The sequence below is a fragment of the Acromyrmex echinatior genome, chromosome 2, assembly GCF_024713525.1.
Source record: "Acromyrmex echinatior isolate Ae372 chromosome 2, ASM2471352v2, whole genome shotgun sequence".
NCBI lineage: Eukaryota > Metazoa > Arthropoda > Insecta > Hymenoptera > Formicidae > Acromyrmex > Acromyrmex echinatior.
Window position 1 is genome coordinate 16,185,913 of NC_141853.1, and position 23,135 is coordinate 16,209,047.

The 23,135-nt window shown below is 38.6% G+C and overlaps 1 protein-coding gene across 4 annotated transcripts in view; it reads right to left on the reverse strand.

Annotated features, from left to right (window-relative positions):
- The window catches only part of Fas2 (neural cell adhesion molecule fasciclin 2), a 95,042-nt gene that overhangs the window by 23,908 nt on the left and 47,999 nt on the right, over positions 1-23,135 (reverse strand). The gene's annotated exons all lie outside the window — the stretch shown is intronic.

Below are 23,135 nucleotides of genomic sequence, written 5' to 3' on the forward strand. Positions count from 1 at the left end.
AATATTTTTTTATGTGTATACAGGGTGAGTCAGAGTCGTTGAACCAACTTTTTATCCTATGAGAAATTTATCGACCTTATACCTAATTGAATTATAACGTGTGCAGACAATTATTTTCTCATAGGATAAAAAGCTGATTCAACAACTCTTGATTCACCCTTATAGTATAATAATAGTAATTAAAATATATATAATAATGAAAAAAATAATTATTTACTAATATTTCCAAGCTTTCAGACATTGTTTCAAAAGAAGAGAATAAAATTCAGATAGGACCAAAAAAAACTTATGTGTGACCCTCATTCTGTTTCTTCTTCGGATTAAATTCATTACAACATACTAAGCAAATAAAGATTAATCTGTACGTTGTTTCTTAAGATGACACAATTTGAAACAACTCCCCAGAGAAGGATAATCCCGTGTGGTTACAGTCTCTCTTACCCACACGAGTGGGCCGAGGCGACACCGCCTCCGGCAGCGGGGGTGGCGGCGGCGCCGTCATCACGTAAATGCACAACACGGAGAGGCAGATCGGCGACGTCTCGACGCTCATGGTTCGCTTAGCGCAACAGAAAGCGCCTTCAGGGACCGAGATGCGTACGTAAACTATGACAACGGTATGCGAACGTCGTCGGAATGCAGGCGTGCGCGACGGGTGCCCTCGGCGTCAACACGACGCGACTCGGCGTAGTGGCAGGCATAACAGGAAGCGGGAATTGAGCTAATTAATTGCGGCGAGCGAAAGTGCGGAATTGCCCTAACTGGGAAACGTTCCGTGACCTCCTCCTCCTCCTCTTCCTCTTCTCGTCCCGCGTCATCCAGACGTAAACTGCATCAGCGGCGTAATGCAGAATAGATGCTCGCCTGTTCTCTCTCTCTCTCTCTCTCTCTCTCTCTCTCTCTCTCGGCGCCAGCTCTGCAAGCTCATTAGCTCGTTAACTTCGCGCACGTAAAGCTCAGGCTACCTGATGAGTGGAAATGACGGCGCAACGAGGGAATCATTATCGAATTTACGTGCGAGCCGGTAGCCGCAACTAGAACTACTCGTTAAGTCCGTGGGAATTTCTCGAGTCGCATGGAGAAGCGCCGATTCGTGATTACATGCGATTAACTACGGAGCTTAAAACGCGACGAATGCCCACAACTGACGGTCGATTTCCGTTTCACGCGGATTAAGTGGGCCGATAATGGATTTGTGTTTGCATTGTATCGGCAGCCAATCGCTTCCTGCACAGGTGCATGTTACTACCGATTGTCAAATTGACAGCACGAGCGTTTCACAGGAGAAAAAAGTCAGTAAAAAAAATTTTATATATATATATAATACATACATACATATGTCTGTATGTATGTATTCCGATGCAAGCACAATGCGATGAGCGAGCCGTGTAATCGAAATAGGGGGCCAGTTCGCCTAAATAATTCTTTTTTTTTTTTTCCACTGGGTGCAAGAGCGCACCGCTGTGTAACAGTTGATCTCGTAAATACTGAAACCGCGGAGCAGTGGTGGATGCTGCGAAAATAATTGAATACGGATTAAAAAAGCGAGCTCGAGATAGTGAACCAAGCTACGCTGATGCAAGCGAGCAGCTCGCGTGTGACGCTGATCGCGTCTGACGTAATCGACAATGGCACGAAAATTGAAACCGCCCCGCAAATTGCCGGCGGAAAAAGTCGATCTCCTCTGTTCCCGCGCAGCGAAAAACTTCCGTGCCATTTCTGCCGTTGGTAAATGTCAGAAGAACAAACGAAAATACAGTATGAATTTTAAACAAAATTCGAAGACCAAAAAAAAAAAGACTAGGCAGATGCGTTGCATTCTGCCTTTCATCTAATTAGCCATCATCTAAAAATTTGTAAAATTTATTATTTTCTCGATGGCTCTATTTCCTCAAATCATAAAATTATTTCTAAATACATGTTTGTTCAGAAAATAATCGTCTCGTGTAAAAATAAATCCTGTATTTTGCCTTTCCTGGTTTTTGTCGTTAAATCTATTCCATTTTCGGTATTTTTTTTTATCTTTTGAATAAATGATTTATTTTATTTATTCCTTTACCATTAAATTTAAAGTTTCGTTGAAGATATCTTCGACAAAATCCGCGAGATGATTATTTTATTGTGGATAATGCAAATGCACCGTTCGAGAAACCGTGGAGAGACTCGTTAATTTCTGTAATAGTCCGCGCAAGGACGCGGAAAGGTTACAAACCTTCCCAACGGAGGAACTTCCTTAATTGGCCTAAGACTCATCGAGGATGAGTTCTTGCGTGCGGTCAATTAAAGGATCTAGCGCGTTACGCTTTGCTCTGCTCTCTCCCTCCCCTCTTCCTCTTAGCAAACTTAGGATTTTAAGCTGCTTTTATGACATCTTTCTATACATAAGAACGACCTATCAGATTCAACTACTGAAGTACGACAATCATCAAGCAAGTAATAAATACCTTGCGATAAACTTCTAAAAAAATTAAAAAAAAAAAAACATTTATTTCACATTTCTAATTAAATCTATGACTTCTTTTTAAAAGACTTTTTCAGCTTTCTGGCCGTAAATTCCTATTAACATAGCTTTTTGAATACCAAAGAATGTTTTTTTTATATATAAATGGAAAACACGGAATTCTTCACTCATATTCCGTTAAATTTATTTCCATTTTAACGAATAAAGTAATAAATAAAAATCTATGAATAAAAATCTGCGATTTTTATCGGATTTCAATTAATAATTCATTATATTTTCTTTAGATTATTTATTGTAATTAAACCGTAGTATGTATTTCATTAAACTAATGGTTGATTGTATGCTTGTAGAAATTAACATTCCTACTTTAATGTGCGCGATAGTATGCGAAGTGCTTCTCTTCGTTTTCTCGAAAATTCACACGTAAGAGGTCGAGCTTACAAATTGCGATAAGTTCCAACGGTACATTCAAGCTGAAGTCTGTATCTAGGAGGGAGGAGCATCGTGATAAGACACTGCAACGTTCGCTTAACGCTACCGGCATTTGCATCGCAAAGTTTGCTTAAACTTTAAACTGGGTGAATGATGAGAAATGTGTTAAATCCTCCTAGTCGTCGCTAATTGTCTCCGACCGTGCATTACATACAATAGCCACAATCAACCAGCAGTCGTTTTGATTAATGGCTCGGCTTCAGCCTGAAAATATGCTTTCGTTCTGCTATCGAGCCCTCGAGCTATAATATCTCGAAACATTATGGGAATTATAATTTTGGCCAGCTGTCATTTCGGTAGCCTATGTGCACAATGACTGAACTCCCTACAAGAGGTGTAATTCTGCTCTCACAGCTGTCATTTCCGATAAGAGATTTCGTAATCAAGAGAGGGTGAGTCGCTAAAGATTACGTCCCCGGGAGCATTGTCTCTTGCTCGTAAAGACAGCTTATTTATTTGCTGTTCTTGCACTGTCATAAAACGTCGTTTCTTCCTCGCGATAAGACTCGCAAATTCATCATTTCCGGCCCGCTTAGGCGAATGGGCGGGCAGGCTAGGGGTAAGTTAAAGATTTTCCTACAGTCACTTGGGTCCTACAATCGCAAAATGTGTTTCACAAGGGGGCTAAACGAGCAGACGGTCCCCCTCGAACAATGGCAAGACATAAATCGCAATTATGTTTCCGGCGGACTGAACTTATTCGATTTTATCTAATACGCTGAGAAACTCTCAGTGAAAGTATTCGATCAAGTTACGAGATATTTGATATTTAGAGATTGCCATCACAGAATTAAATTTTTTTTTCACAATAATTACAATCTATATTTTATATACATTTGTGTGCTATATTATTATATAAGACACAAATAAATAATCTTTAAATATAACTACGTATAAATAATCTGTAAATAAAACTGTTCCAAGAAAAATATACTTCCAGATATATTTAAAGATATAGGCACTTATAATTTTTTGTATATCATTTTCATAAAAATTCATATTAAAATGAAATTAATTGTGATTAAAACAATTCAATTATCTAGCTACACGTTTATATAATCTGTTTATCTAATTCAGAAAATATTTATAATAAAATAAATCTTGTTATAATTTAATACAAAAAAAAAAATAAACATATGGTCTCTTAATTGCTTCTTTGCTAGATACCTACTCAAAAAACATGTTTGTCTGCATTTCGTGAAGAGAAACCATCACGTTCGTACGTAAAAAAGTGCTGATATCACGATATATTATTGTTGTAGAAAACAACACTATCATTAATTGCTCGTTAATGTCGTATTCAAAATGTATTCGTCATTATGCGAAAGAGGAAACCTGCCAGTTCATCGTCGCGATGAGCATTATAACGTCGTACGAAACTCATTCGGCGTGAACCGCCGAAGAGAGCAACAATACGGAGGGTTGGTTGTTCCTGGAAATCCCCATTCTCGGCCTACACCTCCGCCTCCCCTCGAGGGCATGCGCTCGGGCAGATTCTATAATCGTTTCACAAATTCGCCCGAGTCACCGCGCTCCGCTTCTTCTCACTACCCCGCGTTTACAACGGTGTACCGCATCAACCATTATCCACCCTTGAGACTCGCAAATTCATCGTTTCCGGGGCGCATACCGCGTATTCATCCGTGGGGGAAGAATGTACGAGGGACGCGACAGGACTTTTCCCAAAGATCTTCGCGAAGAAATGCCGTAATTGACTGGGGGTTCATTGGGGTCGGCTTTGGTCGGCGCGCGAAATTGATAAATTGGTACATTGATGATGTATACTTGTGATTTTTCTGTCACAAACATATAAATCTTTTTATCTTAATTTTAGAGACAAATTTTTACAAGATAAAAAAATATTTACTCTCAAACATTATATATTTAATAAAAAATCACATTGCTCCAATCTCTCAAGTAATCTCGTTTCGTAATACAGTTTCCAACTGCGTTTCCAACCTATTTTAGACGTAACCGCATTATCTATTCAAGAATTATTATCTCGCATCACATCCCATCGTCATACCGGGTCCAGTTTACTCTCGAAACTCAGATTCATCGTTTCCGGATCCTCCTACAAGAACACGACGTGAGACGGAATTTGGAAGCCTTTTCTTAGAGGACTCCTGGGCGAAGAAATCCCGTGATTGCCCCCAGGTTAGCTCATCAGCTTCGACTTTGGTCGAGCTTGTGTGTGTGTGGGTGGTATAGGAAGATAAAGGTCGAGCAAAGGGATCGAGAGGAAGACGAAAGGAGTCAAGAGCAAGCAAGAGGACTCACTCCTCTCCCAAGACATCTTATTTACGTTAGTTAGGGTTTGTTGGCGCAGTCACCCCAGGGGCTATTCAATGCCTCTCCGCCGCCCATTTCAACCCCCCGCCGTTGACTCACACACATCTAGAAGGGGACCTCCTCGGCATTCCGGATCTTGCCATCACGCTCACGCCACAGCCACAAAACTACCCTTCTAACCCCCGGGGCCCATCCACCCGGGAACCACGCCCGACTCACGTATATCCTCGATTCAAAGGCGATCCGTGCGTACATCCCGTTTGCTTACGCGCGTGCCATCCGATGTACAGGAGACTGTCGGAGTGGTGCTTCCCGGTAAACTCCGACGACATGTCACTCGAGTTGGAAGAATTCGATCCGGGAGGGTCGGGAGGAACCCACGAGAGTGGTGCTAACTGGGTAGATGGAAAAAGTGCTGGGAAAGGTCTTGATCAGATCTCTATATGGAATAAGATCGAATGAGAGGTCGAATAGAGGAAATGGTGATGCTGTGGCGGCAGGATCTTCCAAAAATGTGGCCAACTGGGAAATCTCGACAAGGTAAACTCGATTGCTGATCTCTTTGCCGTCGGCTTTCTTCCTTCAGAATATTTTCTTTGTTTTATCCATCTATACAAGCCTACATTATTTTATGTTAATTATATTAGGTGTTGGAATTAATTCGTAGCGTTTTACAAGTGATGGGAAGTACTTTCATTAATGTATTTTTTAATGCTCATGTGAAATAAATAACATTCTTTCATTAAAAACGCTACGAATTAATTCCAACACCTAATATTTTTTTATTAAAGAATTAGTTAAAAATCATTTTCGGAAATCTGTTTTATTTTACAGCCAAATTTATTTTAAATTTATAATTAACTATTATAATTTATTATAATTAATTATTCTTTTATTGCTTGGTATTATTTAGTCACTAGATTTAAAAAGAATTTACTGCGAATGCTATTTCTCTCGTATTGCCTACAGTAATCGGTATAAATCGGTACCGATTTATAGTACAAGTCTCATAATTACAAGTAAATTAGGAGGGATTTATGAGTATCGAACAATATGCAGTACGGCACGTAGCATAATGCAGAGTAAAGTGCAGCATTTGAATTTCGATTCGTGAGGGGAAACATTGCACGTAACTGTGAATACATCTCCTCCCTGTAGGCTTTGTTAAGGGCTTGTTACGAATGAAGACTGAAAGCTTTGTTAAGAGCGAAGGGGGTGAGGAACGCACCAATTTAATTAAGGTAACGTTACAGCGTGTCGATGATAAGGCTTCCACATGTCGGATAGACTTTTGTATTCGGATAACGAACTTTTAAAAAAAAGTAAATGCACAAATATATCATTATTATTGTTTTTGAATATTATACAATTTCATTTTATAGAATTAAAATATTCTATTTGTAAAAGATGATTTTTATGTGAATATAAATTGTAAATAGGTTCCCTATATCTTGAAGTCATAATTTTAGATGATCGACACTGCAAAGTCTTTAAATGTCGCAACGTGTGCGGATGTATGATTACTTGTTATCAGTATTCATAAAGCTGTGCGCTACTCTAGCTATTGTAGTTTCTCATAAAAAAAGCGTCCATAAACTATATAGAGAGTCATAAAAATCGAGTGGACATTTACAGCGCGCATCTTTCTCTTCATGTGAAGAAAGTTGGGAGGCAAAGCGAGGAAACTGCGCAGACATTCTTTTATCGGGGCAAGAAAGAATGGCAAGAAGAAACCGCGATAGAGATTGGATCAACGACCGATATCGAACGGGGAAATATTAGTGGACTAGTGTAATTCCCAAAGTTCACGACAACGCGATTAGTTGTAGAGATTGCGCTACTGTAATCTCGTCAATAAACTCACGCGATTAAATAGCCTGGTATCGCGCGGAAGGATAATGAAGTGGTCGAAGGGTTCGTCGGTCACCAAACCAAAATTGCATAATAACGGAAATAGAGTTGTGTTTGTGTATCCCTTCATTTGTTGCGTAACAATTTACGAATTATAGCAAGTTAACAAGTTGCAGCAATAAATTGAATCAAGATAAATATTTTTTAGTTATGTTCGAATTAAATATTGTATATCAATTCGTAAAAATATTAAATTGTAAAATATTATTGTAAAATATTAAAATAAGTACTGTATTATCTATAAAATCAATTAATACGTGTGTATTAATGCGCAATATTACAAATTAATAAACATTTTTAGGTCTGATATTCCATAGGATGTACAACCTGTTTGTTTTTAATACCTATTTAAATACGTTCAAAATATTACGGTTTTTCTAAAAATTAGCGAGATAGTAGAAAATTGTTTAGAACGCGGCACTAAAAAATAGAAAGATGAAAGAAAAACTCAAAGTTCGCGTAATTGCTCGCGCGCAAATTTTTATGGTAGAAAGCACTGTGCGAAAAAAAAGAAAGAGAGAGAGAGAAAGAAAAAAAAAGGAGTTACCGTCATTAGTAGCGGTAATAGCTGAATCTTCGTTAACATAAAGACCACATTAAGCGTTAATAATGACGCGTAAGAGGATACTCCTCTCGTTGAATCGACCTGCGGCTTTTACCCTGTGCTATAAAGTAGCTTCGGATAGCTTCACAAAGGAAAACGCGTGAGAGGATAATCTTGATATCAGTCGGTGCCGCGTCGTGTTGTACTGCTTTACTTCGCAAAACCCGGGAATCCTTTAAATCTTGGAATCAGAGGAGAAACGCCTTCTCTTTCGACCGGTCAAAGGCTGCGTATATACGTATATATATATATATAAATGTATGTATATATATTATATATATAAGTATGTATAAACATATATATATATATATATATACACGAGGTGTTACGGCGAAACCTTATAAATCAGACGAGGGACAGAGCCTCGAGGGCGGAAAGACGCGCCGTGAAGAGAGCGATAAAAACTTCTAGCACAGCTTCTCCGAGCGGCAGATAGGCGTTCTAATTAAATGCTCAACGGAGGTCTCTCTCTCCTTCCTTCCGCGCTTTTACATTCCCTTTCACTTTTCCTTCCTTCTTGACTTGATTAACATCGGGCTTTCCAGCGCCTATTCTGTTTTGTCACCATTTGCGCGACAGAAATTTATAAAAAAAAAAAATCTTTTATATCTGCTTCGGATTTATAGAAAGGTTTTGCTTCATAATATAATGAAATTGACTTTTACCGTCTCGCAGAATTCTTTATTAAAGAAATTGAAGTTACATTGTCAATTATAACTCTTATTTTGTTCTCTTATTTTTTTAATCTTTTTATCTTCGTCTAATTTTATAATATCTCAATATTGTACTTTCCTTTCTATATTATTAAACATTTACGGTTGTTTCAATAAATTTCATGTACTTTTTTGTTGACTTCCTGTAAAATTAACATACTGGAAAGGAAATGTTGCCAGAGGCTGTCAATGTGCATTTAGTTTAGTTTATATCAGTTGCCTGTCCTTAACAAATCAGTTAATCAATGAGTGAATTATACATATGTTAGTTCATAGCATATCGTTCAATAGAATAATTCAATACATGTTTTAACCGAGCATTTCCATTGTAATAAAAATAATTAACGTAAAATCAATACTTAAAAATAAAAGTTCTCTCTTTATCTCAATGTTTTCACAGTTCTTTCAACATTCTCTTGTATTTTTCTCAGTTTGTCTGAAAAATATGCTGACTCTGCAAGAACGTTCTCTTCGAACTACGGTGCAGATAAATGGAATGGAATCGTCGCGAAGATAGGCAAAGAGAACATTTTTGCAGACGCCTCGATGCGATTCCACCGAGACAAACAAGTCATTCGAGGGGTAACCGAGACGAAGCGGGCAGGTTCGCGTTTGAAGAATGGAACGCGACATTGGGTGTTTATGAATGTCGCGACGGCGTAGGGGAATGGATTGAGAATCCTGATCTCTTACGGTGTGATGAAATATGTCGAAGTACAAGCGTGCCTTTGACACCTGCGAGCTGGAAATTTATGGGGATGCCGAGGAAAGTTTCAGACGAGCGGAATAGTGTGCTCGGCCAAGTTGTTGTTCCGTCGTTGTAAAAATTATTACGACAGTTGGGAGCGTGTTACGTAACGTGAATCTGAGTGATATACTGTCTTAAAAAAAATAAAAAAATCATTGGAAAATTACGCAATAAAATACGACGTTCTTACAATAAAAAATTAATTATTGTATTATTTATCAGCTTATGGAAATCCTCATGGTTATTTGCATGCGTAAACGCACGATGAATTAAATTAGACTTTAATGTGATTTAGTTGGAGGCAACATGCCATGATATTAATAAGAAGATACCACGCATAACGAGGTTTTCGTTATCAGATGAAATTCCGGAATGTCATTTACGAGTAGCAAGGTGTAACGACATAATAGCTACCTTCCTCCTCATGAAAACTATTCAATACTTGATTCCATTTAAATACCTTGATTCCATTTAAAATACTTCCTCATTCTTTCGTAAGCGTTAATTTGTTATAAAAATATTGAATATAATTCTTACATTTTCTCTTACAACAGTTTAAATATCTAAAATTAAAAACACAACAGAATATTAAAAGCAAACAACGTAAAATGTCATTTGATAAATGTGCATGACAGTATTTTAATCGAACAAAATGGAACTAAGAGAAGATAGAAATTAGCAAAATCAAAATAAAATTAAAGAAAATACAAATTACGTATGGCGAAAATTAAATTGGATATTCGCTTTATAAATAATGAGTTCGGCAGGTTGTTCTATTTTCAGGAGAATATACATACTGTGCAACAGTTTCCGGCTTCCGCAGTTTCACACTTAATATTAGCGTCGTGGAGTATAGGCACGTAACCCCTATTACTTTAAGTTTCTCGGTAACATATTCCATTATTTAACCGGATACACATATTGGCAAATGAGTTAAGTCAAATTAACGCGATTACCGCTATTCACACTATCCGTACATTCGCGGGATAAATAATTTGCGCGCACAAACCACGAATTTCCTTCCGTATTTCATATCATGTCTTGTTAATCTGTAATGAATGCAAGTAACGTTTAAATTTCTTCCACGTGGTTATATATTTAATAAATTTCATTTAACAAACTGGACAATTTTGAAAAATAGTTTTAAAAAATTGTCCAGTCCAATTTTCTCGCTTCTGAGAAAAAAATAGAATACTAAAATGGCTCCATAGAATATCACATCAGTTTTACTATATTTTTTGCTCCACTTTGCGAAGAATGAGAACTAAATAAAAAAATAAGAAGCAAACTATGTAATTATAGTGGTAAGTGAGATAAATGCAAGTCGACGTCCTTCGCGAACGGGAGCACCAGAAGACATGCGACATGACAAGAAGGTATCAAGTAATCTGTAGTACAGATAGACTCGTGTATGTACATGAAGACGCATCCCTAAAAGGCGGCGCCTTCAAAAGCGGTCGGGGTCGTTAGATGCGAACCTGTTCGTCTCGTTATATACGCGTTTGCACGCGTGCTACGCGACACATACGACGTATGCACGCATATGCGTACTCCACGCATATATAAGCGACCGTCTCAGTCCTCCCTAAGTAGAGCGAAACGTGACGTAACAGCTCGTAAAAGTCATCGTTTAAGCTTTAAAGACGTTAAACCACGTCTCTACCCGGGGACCGCAATATATCCTGATAAAGAAGACACTATGGATACTAACAAGAAACTCAAAAGGAACCGAGGGTTGAGATGAAACGCGTCAAAGCGGCATTGAATTCGTGAATTTGAATTTCAAAGAGAAAGGGAAAATATAAATGCTCTAAAAATATATGAGACTACAAATATACGAGATGTCAATCAAATTTAGTCAAATTTCAAAGATCTTATTAAATTTTTAACAAAAATTTTAACTCCTTTGTACAAACCTACGCTTTAATTTTTTGCTTTATTTGATATGTTCTTTTCGTTACGATATTTTAATGAAAACATATCAATGAATATTGTCCGTAATAATCGGACTGTTTGGTATGGCAAAGTTATCATTCATCACCTATTAGTCTTGCGACGTTTTGAATATCGTTACTCACGTCTTTATCCCGTCGATGCATAATTGATGTCGTTCAGTGAGCACGGTTGAAGACCCACTAGAAACCTCCTCTATAATGCAGATAACCTTAGCCTCGAGAGTACCAGAAAGTCCGGAGACATGTATCGCGTGATCGTTCTGTCAGCAGCCATTTCGATTTTATCATTTAAATGGAATATTATCTAAATATAGCGTTTCTCTGACGTTACGTATGCAAACGTTCTATGGAAAAAGAGGAAATGTTTAAAATGTTACAGAAATGAGAAAAGGAAGAGAAAGATCCTACGATTTTCTTGGAGCGTCGTATTGAAAGAAACCACCTCACGGCATATTTCTCGTTTATTTGGCATTCACCGGGTGCATAAAGTAGACTGCGCGCAGCCATGCAGTTTCTGCATAATGCCGGGGAGAGATAAGCATCCAGGACGTTGACTTTTCCGGTCCTGCCACGGTTGCCTTAGTTATAGCTTATACATCCTGATGTATTCACCGCAGTTAAACACGGATGGGAAAATTGAGCGGATATAACGTTGTTTGTATATAATATAATGGAAAAGTGTTTTTCTTTATCTATCTTAAATTTGAAAACGGCTTTAATTCTAAACTCGGGATAGCTCAGATAGTAAATGTAAAATTGCATTATATTGATCAACAATGATGAAATTTACAAAGATCACAAGATTTCAAATCACATCTTTTAATATAATTTTTTTAAACTGCAATATCTATTAGGTAGAAAATAACTACTGATTGATGTAAACAGAGATATATGAATATAATTTACATAAGTATTATGAGGATTTAAACGTTAAATCCTCATTTAGTTGTGTAAATATAAAGTTTCTATTAAAGAATGTTGCTTAATTTTAAAATTAATACACACGCATACCTCATTTATGACCAATTTTGTCTAATTGTTTGCATTCATATCTTGTTAGTATATTAATTTTAGCTATAGCGCGAGCTACAAACACTGTGAGTACACAACTCTGGCTCGTATTGCAAATTCATGTGCCAATGTGCCATTAATTTTCCGATATTGCGAATTTATGTAGCATTAATTTTGAACGTAATAAATTAATTGTCGGAAAGAAAATAATCTATGAAAATGGTCTCTAATTTTTGGACTTTATAACTTCGATTATGTCATGTATGGCGATCAAAAAAAAAAAAAACTTTTTGCAGCACAAGTTCCACTTTAAACATTAAATTGAAATATTTTTCATGTTTCTCGTTATCTAACGTAAAAATATGTATCATGTATCTTGTACTTGCACTAGTATGTGCACAATATGTACAGATAAGCCTTGGAAATAGTTTCGGTATCGTATGTACCTCGATGTAATCGAATGTCACTTAGAGATTGCGGGTAGAAAAAAATGTGCACGCGGCACGGAAAGCATTTCCAGCGTCATGACAGTGATCCTGGAAAAAGCATTTTCGTGTTGTACATTTCGCATTTCGCATTGGCTTCGTATTACTTCGAACGAAAAGTATATTGATAATATTCCACTTCATAACTGCAGTTGTACACGCAGTATAGATAGCGTTAAGTAACAAAAAAAATCTATCTGAAAGTTTTACTGCCGGTGAGAATGTTCGCGTTTGCTATCGTAATACTTTATGCACGACATGCACGCAATGTCCCATGAACCGCGCGATCGCTTTGCACTAATTATAGAAGAAGCAAAATGGAAATTGAGACCAAGATATAAAAGTTTTTAATTATAAGCGATTAATAAGTTAGATGGTTTTAGTGAATTGAGTTTCAGAAAAACGATATGTTTCAGTTAGTTTTCTTTAGAACTCGAGCAGAATTTTAATTTGGAATGCAGTAATCCAAGATGGTTAAAGTTGAAAGTAGAGAGGCACGGAAAAGAACGTCTAATAGATTTTTCATAAGTGAAAAAGGAGTCTACATTCGTTTTGTACCTCATAAACGTCTTCTTAAATGACATCTGCAGTCTTTTACCGCATTACCTTGGCCGACTTCCAATTTCCGCTCGAACGAAAAACAATTTTCCGGAAATACGGCCTCATTTTTTTTACACCAAGTCATTTACGTGCAAATAAAATTTTCAAAGCACGTATAATGCAACGAACGCTCGTGCATAACGCTGTTGGCAACCGAGAAGAGTAAGAAATAGACAAGAGGTGAAAGAAAATAAAAAAGATGCGTGATAGATTTTCCCCGCAGAATTTTCGTCAGTGCACTTTGCGACACCTGCTTACCCGAACGACAGCGGGATCAAGAGGAGGGAGAGAGAGAGAGATGGAGAATTTGGTTGCCAAAGGCTGCAGGGTGGTAGTTGGTCTATGGGGATGGAGAGCAGACTGAGAGAGATATCTGCCACAGCAGGGGATATCCGGCAATTTCGGTAAAAGGGTTCGGCTATATCCCGGTAGTCCGTGGAGTCGGCGGACGCGCACCTGGTGACGGCACTGTGCCTCAACTAAAAGCTATCTTCCCCTAATTCACGAGCGGCAGGCAGCAACAGCAGCAACAGCAGCAGCAGCGGCAGCAGCTTTCCCGGGATATACGCAACCCACACGGGATATGCGCACGCACACTGGTTTCCATCAATTTTCCGGACGTTCTCGGTCCATCCTCTTGCTCTCTATCGTTGTCTTTCCTATCTCTCGTGTCGTCTCCATCGATACATGTGCCTACACTCGCGTGCAATCCTTTCTCGTGTGACGCGTACGCGAAAGAAAAAGTGATTGGTAGATGGAAAGGGTTAACCGTAATGGAACGACATAGACAGCCACGAATATTGAATTTGCAGCTTCTGTTAAACTTCATTCACTCCTTGTTAATTTATTGGAATCGTACAGATAGAATTTTTAGAAAGATTTAAAAGAATGCGAAATGTTACGCAGAAAAGTATTTTGAGTGATTTACAAAGTCTATACATATATAGTGTAAACAGCTTTCACGGTTAAATAAATATACTTCAACGCCTTGTTGCGTAGAATTCGATTGCGAGTCGATAAAATTCCGAGATGCCAACTACTGCCGTATATTCGAGCATTCAGCAAGGCGGGAAACTCCGTTTAAACGTCAGTCTCGAAAGTCGTGATATGGGCCGGCTGGAGAATTTCGACATTCGCGAAAACCGAGGAATTCTGACGCCGGACGGAAGGTAAATTAGATTGAGGACAATGCGGAGTCGAGACTTTTGGGCCGCGGGCGAATTTCATTTCAACCGTGCAATCCTTTCCAACAAGATGAAAAGCGCGCACATATATATGAAAGAGAGAGAGAGATATCAGTTAATTCTAATTAAAATAAGTATGCCTCGAGCAGTGCACGTTAATTTTGAAGACGGAATATTCTGAAATTATCAATTTAATCTAGATATCAACAGAGATACCTTTTTATTCCAATTAGATCACATTATTTAACGATATTATGACGAATTACATTTCAAATTGTAAATTTTTTATGTCCAATATATTTTATATTCCGATAATAAAAAAAATTGATAAATTTCGCTCTTAATTCCATATGAACGATAACGTATAATAAATATATAATAATTTCACAATGCTGCGCGAAAATTAATAATGATTTAGATTGATATTCGTTCAAGGGTTTCGGAAATTGCAATTTTAGAGTAAATATACTTCCAATTGCGTTAGCAAACGTACGATTCGGCGCTGTGTACAACCACAAGTATCAAAAGAAAGAAAAATATGCATTCATTGCAGCATAGAATATATTGCGTAAACTGTACAAAGGGTCGCCATAATATCCCACCAACGTTAAATGCGCTTTTCATTAAATACGCGAGCGAGCACAAAAGCGCGTCTCGCTTTGGTACACGATGGAAATGACGGAAACTAAAGATGAAGATACGCAATTAGTAGTAAAAAGGGAAAGTCACGAAACACCATTTATGTATTCGATATAATAGGCCTTTGTCACGGATTAAATATACCTCGTTTTCTTGAGCATTTCTTTTACGCCAAATAGTTCAATATTACGATTAATTTATGCGTTTGAATATACTTAAAGACGAATTTTCCTGCGACGAAATTTTGCGCGCATATTCGTCCCAGAATTTACGGACCGTCAGTATACTTATTTATCTTACGAGCACACAAAGAGTAAGAGTGAGAGAGAGAGAGAGAAATAGAGGAAACGACGGAGCAGTAGTAAAACGGCGATCTCCGGATAATGCGAGCTCGCGTTACAACGCGCTGTTGATTTATGCATCCGCCAGAGTCAAGCTTGACGCGGATGGCGCACATCGGAGATTGCAATTGCAGAAATGTCGATCCTTGCGCGAACGGGTCGCGCGCGTTTTCCCGGCGAGCAAATATCGGCGCCATGCAGTACACTGCGACTGGCAATAAATTGGACGTCCGGTCGACGATGCAAAAAGTTGGACAAACGGCGGCCGCGTAGCCCCCGCGGGGGTTGCGTTTCGCATCAGAGGGCGGAAACGCCGCGGCGAATTAATTTCGCGTGTTCTCCGAGCCTGCGGCAACGAGACCCCGATCGTCGGCGACGCGATGTACATACGGGGTGTCCAGTCAAATGGCATACGCAATCGGACAGTTTCCTTTAAAGGACAATTTCGATACAATTCCATGAATTCCAAATAGATAGCTATACATATATATATATATATATATATATATATATGTGTGTGTATAGCGATGATAATAAATTTATCACAATACCGGTGTGCAATACCGTGTTTGCAGACAGATTGATTTGTTATGTAGAACGTCGGCGATGACGATCTCGTCAAACAAGAATCAATTACATTTCTCTAACGAAATTCACAGCTGCAGTTGTGAGGCTATGAATTCGACGGTATAGTCCCTTTCGACGTGCGCGTTAAGTTCCGTGGGAGTTAAAGCGTTCCAAGTTTACGTCCATAGTGACATATTGATAGAAGCGTATATCCCAAGTTTCCGTGCTATAACTAATTACAAGCTTAAACTTCCAGCTAACGATAATGTCAAACCAAGTACTCGGATGAAAGGAAGTGGCAAACCCGATATGTCGTATGCATATACGTATATCAATATTAGGTACACGCTGGCAAAAGGAATCCCTTATCCAACGAATTCGTGAAAAAACCGGGCAGTCTGCGCCCACAGGGAATTAAAAGAGCTCAGCACACCGTATCCATCGAATTTTGCGAAAGCTACGTCCGCGCATCGTTGCGTCTCGCTCTACATTTCCCTCTGCTCGATGGTTTTACCCGGCATGTCGCCGTTCTCCTCTTTTTTCCCCCCGACTGCGTCAGGAGGGTAAGTCGATGCGGTGCGGTGATCGTCGGTCGTGAATCGAAACTAAAGAGAGTAAAGCGTCGTATGTAAACGAACGGTAGTTTCCGCCCCGGTTTTTCGCGGCTGATGCCAATCAGATTTGCAAGCAGCGCAAACATTCGGGATTTGTTGCTGAAAAATTGGAATTGATTGTCGCCAGTTCAAAAATTGAATTTGAAATGAATATCCTAAACGATAATGAAAATACATCCGAAAAATAACAATAAAAATAAAGAAGATAAATTCAATTGGAAATATTTCTGAAATACAAAGTCAATAATAATAACGGTAAACAAAATCCACAAACAAATTCTTTATTTGCACGCGATAAAGAATGCTCTTTATATTTTCCCATTTTTTTTTAAATCTACATCGATCCTATTGGCCGTATACACGCGATAGTTTGCATTTTCATCGCCACCATTACGCGATCTCGGCATTTCTACAACTCCCACGTTCGTCCCTTAAATTCGTGGGCGACGACCAGCGCATCGTTCTTCGTTTCCAATCTCGTTCCTCCCCAGTTCTCGACGTAAATTCTTCTTTAACGAGCCCGACCACGGCCAATTAAAAGCGTTTCGACCGTAAGAGAAGTGGAAAGAAGAGAAGAGGAGCTCGTTGTACGAAAGACAGGCACGCTCTTCTTCAACGCTTCTCTTCAGCCGCTGAGGGTGAAATTAAATTTCCTCAAGAGAATCGTCCCGGCGAATAAAAGGGTGGCACATGGAAGAATGGAGGGGGAGGGGGTTTCGGACGGGCCGCGAGTTAAATAATTCAGTCGCGGCCTTCTTGCAAGACCTCCTCCAACAACTTTCTCCGTGGCGGCCTCCGAGATCTTAGCCGCAGCTGCCATTTCGCATTTCTCCCGTTCTTCACGTTTTCGTCTTCGTTTCTCTAACGTTTCTCTAACCGATGCCACCACCTTTCACCCCTCGAGGGTGGAATCAAGGGTGGAAACACCGGAGGACGGGGACCAGGCCCGTGCAGATAAGAAATCCTCGCTTCGCACGCGACGCAAAAGGAGGGTGAAACGTCGTCCGATATTTTCACGCGCGCACGTGCTGCCAATGAAAAACGAACGAAAATATCAAATTCGATTTTCTCACCCAGACTTGTCCTTTTCTCTCTTTCTCTCTCTCTCTCTCTCTCTCTCTCTTTGCGCTCAAGAAGTTCTCTCATTCCCCTGTCTCGTCTCAGCGAGCGCGTCATTAGTGCGACTCGCAGGGAATACGAGAACGTGACTGAAATTTATATTCTTTGTTTCTAAAGGCCACTATCACAAAAATTGCTCTTTCCGAGACACGCATTTTTGCTGTCATTGCTGTCATAAACATTTTAATGTATTATTCAGTAATGGAAACTCATAATTATAAATGTATAAAAACGTCAATGGAAATTACGTAGAAAAAAATTTTGCACAGGAAATTTTCGCTGACTAATGTTTTTTTTTTTTTAAATGTTTTAATAAATCCTTTGAAAGAAGAAAGTGTTACAAAATATTAATATTGGTAATAAATACACCCAACTTTCAACCGTTTCGATATTAATAATTTCGAAGGTATTGTATAACTGATATTGTATAAACTGATAATTTACAGCTACAATTAATACAAAACTTTTCACTCTCTCACAACTATTCTACTCGGAGTAAATGAAGTATGAAATTTCAATCACGTTTATATCATGATACTGTGAGGAATATAATCAACACACTATAACCATAACTAATATAATTACAAGACGAAACGTTACCATGACATGTTAAAACAATTGTATGTAATTTCATTAATGCACAAATTACATACACAGACTATTAAACATTTATAATAACCTGCAATGCGAGGCTAGAGCTTGTGCCATCCTCGGTATGCTTTGTGCATACAGAGCTTAAGTGCCATCTTGTTTAAATTAATGCGACTATATGTAAGCCCTCATTACAAGCGAGCGGGTTACAATAGAGACTGCCGGGAGAGAGAAGTGATACAGAGAAGGATAACTGCTGTATTGTACGGTCGATAAGCGCTAACATTAGTGCGATGCGCGTACAATTCCACGGGAACGAGGCAAATGCTACGGTCACAATGCATCCTTTTGCGCAAACAGGCACGCATTTTGCGCGCACATACCGCACAACCGCATTACACTGTGCACGAACAAACACCGAACCGGGTGAAATGAAAATCGTTCTTGCCGAAATTCCTGCGATCATCGCCTGCGCGCGGTCGTTGTGCTACAGCATAGCATTATATAATTGAATATCGCGCGATCATTTTCAGTCGCGTGCATGCGCAAATTAATGTGAGATTATTAATCATTGGACAGTACAAAAAATGGCTGCAGTAGAAAAAATGATGCAACGATAATAAGTGTCAAGGCACGAAAGAAAGCACAGACGTGTGTTGAGTATTAACTGTCGTAGCTGCGTAACGCACATTAAAGGAACACAACATCACACTTCTGTGTCATTATGTTATACTTAAATTTCCCTCTGCATGAAAAAATTGAATTTTTTCCATTAATTCTTTGAAAAATCGTTTCATTGACATTCATGTATGAAAAACACTTAAATTGTAAAAAGCTCATTTGTTTTTTATATTTATTTTGTTTATGCCGTTTTATTTAAAAAAAAAACTGTTTTTTTAATAAAGTAAAAAAAATTGTTTTTCTAGTAAAAATAAAAGAGCTTTTTACAATTATTTAAATATTTTTTTACATATAAATGTCAATAAAGCAACTTTTCAAAGAATTCATATCGAGGGAGAAAATAAATCAATCCATTCAGTCCTCGGTATGGTTCCATTAACGCGAAAATTGGGTAAGAAGGCATATAGGAAACGTCGCAAATTGAGCGCCACGGCAAACTCGATTTCTACCGGTAATCCCGAGCTTCCGCTTTTAGGGGATAAACGGCTCGCAACGGAACGTTCTTACAACCGAATTCCCGCACTCGGTCCTGTTGTCGTCGTCACTGTATCGGGGATTAAACTGTCCCGCAGCGTACGAATAATTTCCACGCTAGTCGCCGTCGTGCAAACCGGAAGATTAATAATTCGTCGCGCAGCCGGCGGACGGAGCTTAAGTGTGACACGGTGACAAAACATGCGCCAGCTCTGAGGGAGGCTTTGATGTTTTTGCTGCGACCTGCCTGGCGCTATCGAAGCGTTTATTAAATGCGAAAGATCCGATTTCCTTTGTTAAGCGCGATATTCTATGTGATGGTTTTGATTTAACTACGAGCGTTATAATATAATTATAAATGACATATGTGATTGAACCTACTATGACGTTAAAATGTCGAGGAAGAACATTAATGCAATTTCATACACGATCAATCGATTTATAAAGAACAATTCAGAGCTGTTACTTACTACCCTTAAATATGTATAAATAAGTCATTTTCATTTTGCTTTTTTTAATTTGCCATCAAAGGGCATCGGTATTACTTTTATTATATTGTACTTTGAATTCTTTGTTCGTACGAGTTCAAAGACTATAAATACATTACGTTATTTTTCCTTATAATTTTTCTAACAAATTTCACTCATCAACCAAATGATGCTAACTTCAGCCAAGAGTAATTAAAGTTGTAATTGACATCGAAATCACATTAACATATACTTTCATCAAACGCGTCCTCATGAGACACAAGAACATTCCTTACGCATTAAATATGGCTAACACAAAAGCTACGTCGTTAAATATTGACAAAATCACAGAAGCTGCGTAGACCCTCCGCGTCGTCTAATCTGGCATGCTGCGCGTTCACGCGATACACACACGTGACTGAAGATCCCTCGAACATCTCCTGTTCTCGCGATACTTGGATGGGTGGCGGTCGGATTTCCAACGGAGCGGAAGGTCAATCCCAGCGCTTCGAAATTTCGGACCGCCCCAACTACGTGCGGCACAACGAAATTAACTGTCAATCTCAATTTCCCCCCTTCTACCCACATTGGATGGGTGCGCATCCCTCCGCGAGAGAAGAGAGAGAGAGAGAGAGGCGGTCTGCACGCGGTCCAACACCAGAGACGGAAACCGGGCCACCCCCCTGAGAAACGTCAATTATAAAGCACTGAGTCTGCTGCCAGAGAGCCGTCAGGGCCCCGTCACGCCCGTTTCGACTCTTCTCTCCCCCGTGTAGCTGTTATATTTAATGAAAAGAAGCTAATCCGCGATCAGTCATAATACACGTACACTCAAATGACGACGACATCGTCCTTGTTCTCGCCCTGTTTCTCCCCCGGCACAGAGAACAGCAAAGCACAATCAGGAATTTCTCCGATTACATTATGGCTGCAAGCTTGCCTATAAAAATAAGTTTCAATAACTATTTCAAATATAAAAAATAATTTATTTATATATAAATTGAATAATTATTTCTCGACTCAATAAATTTACTCCAATTAGCATCAAATTATATGTCCCAATTATATATTCTTGTACGTCATCCTTTATCCGAAGATGCTGGGGATTCACATCATGAGAAAGAAGTTGAGCCAACTTTAAATACTCGATTTTATAAATAATTAATGTTGGACTGATGGAGTGCTCGTATTACACTGGAATTACACCTTAATGACAATTATTCAGTTTCTTTTCAAGATCGAAATCGATAAAACGCATCATATCTCGTCCTCGCGGGCGAGTGTCGAAATACATGTCGTGTGATAGATGCGGCGAAACGCATTGCGAGTTGATGTTGGATGTCCATTAGTGAGATTGATGTATATTAGATATAATGTACTACTCTACTCATCGTACTGTAACTGCAAACGGAGATGGCCTTTTATTAGTTTGATTTTTACGAAAGGCTATTTTTTTCGCGAGGTTTTAGCGGTAACGACCGAGGTCAAACAGAAAATTTATTATGCGACATCCTAGATTAATTAAAGTGTATATAATACACAATCACATGACATATATATGTGTATATATATATATATATATATGAGTAAAAACAGGAACAAATAAAAAATAATTAAAAAAACACAAGAGATAAAATTTATCAACATATGATTGGATCATAAATTATAAGTTCCTCTAAGATTAAAAAAATATAACATTAAGAATAATTTAATGAAACTTCTTGACAAACTAGAATGAAATATTTTCGAATATCGAACATACTAGAATTATTTTTTTTTTCATTTTGAGAGCAAAAAATATTCGCTTATCACGAAGATACAGACACGCTACAATTAAGTCTATTTATTTAAAGAGACTTATATATCGTTATCTTTGTATATCGAACAAGTAATGCAACTCGCTATCGGGAATGGAAAGACAGAGCGTTCGTGATTCAACAACGTACGTCGTTTATGCTCAACGATAAGAAAGGAGATTTAGCTTCGACTAATCGTGAGATTAACAATGCGCTCGTACATTGACGATTGTTGTCGTAACAGGGCTTTGTCGAATCATCTTGATTTAATTAGCTCCTCAATTACCAGCCAAACGTAAATCTACGCCCACGTGGTGCAATTACGCCGGTTTCTTGGTAACAATGCGCCTCCCACTCTGCTTCTCCGACATGCCGATTATTAAGCCGCCGAATAATCACCGATAATGTATGTCCTACAGAACGACGACGAAGCGGCCGGTAACTAGCCCCGCCAGTTGAACTTTAAGGAGAAAAGTTTGTCTCAATTATTGTTCGGTGCAACGATCTCCCACTCTCCCGTCGCCAGTACGCCCACGAGCTCATCTCTACTCGACGACGACGACGACGACAATGATGACGGTGCACTTATCCGCTTCCTCGGGGCTAAAGAGAACGATGCAAATGGCACGCCATTGTCATTAAGTAGATACATCCTTTAATGGCAACCCCTCTTCATCATCCACCGTACTGCGCGTTGATTGTCCTGGTATACATACGTCACCGTATCACAATAGAGACTCAATATCGACTGCTGTCTGCTCGACTAACTTTGTACAATTATTTCACTGGATGCTCACAAAATGTGAATATTTGTTCAATCGATTACTCGCAGAAAACCCAATACTATAATTTCCTTGCTGTATCTAAATATATATATAGTTTATTATTTGTATTATTATATTGTATTATTATGTTACGTTATTATTTTATTATTAAATGCCGCTATTAATTTACATTACTTTGTCAAATTACGTGTTGCATATATTATTAAGAATTATATTACCAAAGTTTATTAAAAGCTACAAAAATATATTATTTTTCTGTGTATCTGTCAGTGGAAAGTATATAGAATATTGAGAAATTATGGTAATATGGACATGCGGGTAAAAAGCATCGTGGTGTCCATCACATTGTACCTCGATTAAAAGTAATTCTACCGACACAGCGTTTTGCAATAGCGATAAATGGCTGTATCCATTACAACACCGTTCGATATTTTGCTCGAGTTACGAATAACAAAAGCAGTTTAATAAAGACTACATCGTGCATGATAGACTGGTATAAATAAACGCTAAAATATTTCGTTATCGAGAACACCATTGTTTTTGCATTCGACGAATGCCCGTTTACGGTCCATTAATCGGAGGCGCGAGTTAAATTGGCCCCGCCA